Source organism: Crocodylus porosus, unplaced genomic scaffold, assembly GCF_001723895.1.
Source record: "Crocodylus porosus isolate Cpor-Errol unplaced genomic scaffold, CroPor_comp1, whole genome shotgun sequence".
In the NCBI taxonomy this organism is placed as follows: domain Eukaryota; kingdom Metazoa; phylum Chordata; order Crocodylia; family Crocodylidae; genus Crocodylus; species Crocodylus porosus.
In genome coordinates this window covers 12,467,461-12,469,090 of record NW_017728917.1, presented here as the reverse complement: position 1 = coordinate 12,469,090, position 1,630 = coordinate 12,467,461, and positions in this window count along the sequence as shown.

Here is a 1,630-nt window from a genome sequence, read left to right as displayed (position 1 = left end):
TATATATAGCAAGCAGAAAACGGTCCCCCCTTTGCTTTGTTTCTGTCCTCCGTGGTTGAGCTTCTGTAGGACAAAAACACAGTTAGCCGCTTCTCAAAAGGCCAAACAGTCCAGCTTGTTTCAACGGCGCTCCCGACTCAATATTCTGTTCTTTTCACTGGGGCACCTGTGGTTTGCTGGTGTTGGTGCAAACGTAATGGCCTTGGGTGTCGCCTGACATGATGGCCTCTCTCCTTGCAAAGGGATTTGCCCTTTTCCCTGACTTTCAATGCCCGGGCATGGGCAGTGCTGTTTGTTCCCCTTGCTTTTACCTCTGGCACGTTGCAGGGTGGTGTTGGTCTGTCTGGTTTTGAGTGGTTGCGTGGGAGGGCTTGAAGTGATGATTTGGGGGAATCCTGGTGTTAGATAGCTTCCTGCAAATGCAAGGGGCTGGACTTGATAACTCAGGTTTGCCCTGCTAGTTTCATGTCCCCGTGGTCCTTCTGGCCTCTTCAGTGGGAAGCATCCAAAATAGTGGGACAGTGGAGACAACATAAAGGATTCCTGCATGAGCTCTGCTTGTGTTTCTCTGTTGAGCACGGGTTTTGATCGGAGATGGGAAAAGACTTTCAGAGGTGCAGAGAGCAGAAATGCCTCTTGCCCTGGTGGAAAGTCATGGGGACTCGGACTTTGAGCTGCCAGTTATGCGCACTGGCATAAACAAAATCTCCACTGGCTGATCTGGGCCAAGTGGTGTCCTGAGTTAGCAAGTTTGAAGATTGCTCTGGACCTCTAAGATGGTCACACGGGTCTCCAGGAAGGCTTGCTAGATTGAAAGTGGGTCTTGCATTGCAGTTTTTTGAAAAGGATGTTCTTCTGCTGTTGCATACATTTTTGGGAGGTTTTTGAAGGCGGGGAAGGGGGACAGAAGGATTATTTTCTGCCACTGCCTATCCTAGTGTGTGTATTCTTAAAACATGGTGCTTTTTAGCGGGTGTAAATCCTTTACAGATTTGCATGAAGAGATTGTTGCCTCTTGGATTTTTGATGCATGCTGATATTTTATGATGGGTTCTTTTTTTTCTTTATTTTGTAACAGCCTTCTTTATTTTTCCTGTTGAAGAGCTGTTCTGCAGAGTTTCGGGGTAAGCATGACAGGAGTTAACTTTGAGTGAAGCTGGAGAGTTCCTCTGTTTTCTGTCTATCGATTCCCTTTCCTTTCCCCTTTCTCGTTGGGTACGTGGTTAGGGATTGCTTTGCTTTTTAAGCATGCAGCAGCGTTACATCACTTGCCTGTTGGCGCTGGGTTGGTTCAGAAACCCATATAATTAGGTTTTCTGTGATTGGAGTTTTCAGGGCACTTGCACATTTTTCTTTTGATCCTTGACCCCGGGTCTATTTCTCGAGGAGTCTGCATGGGTTTTGCGGCAGGCTGTTTGTTCTTCACATGCATTTGGTTTGAGGATATGGGAGGCAGTTGGCTATGTCCTGATACATATGGCTGATGTCTCATACCAACAGACTTTCAGCACACACGTGCTCTCACGCAGACTTGAACTCACGTGTACTTCCGTGTGCCCTGCCTTTCTCTCTCGTGCACCCGTACTCCAGATTTATTCCTATTGAAATCAATGGGACTGTTCGTTCGCCT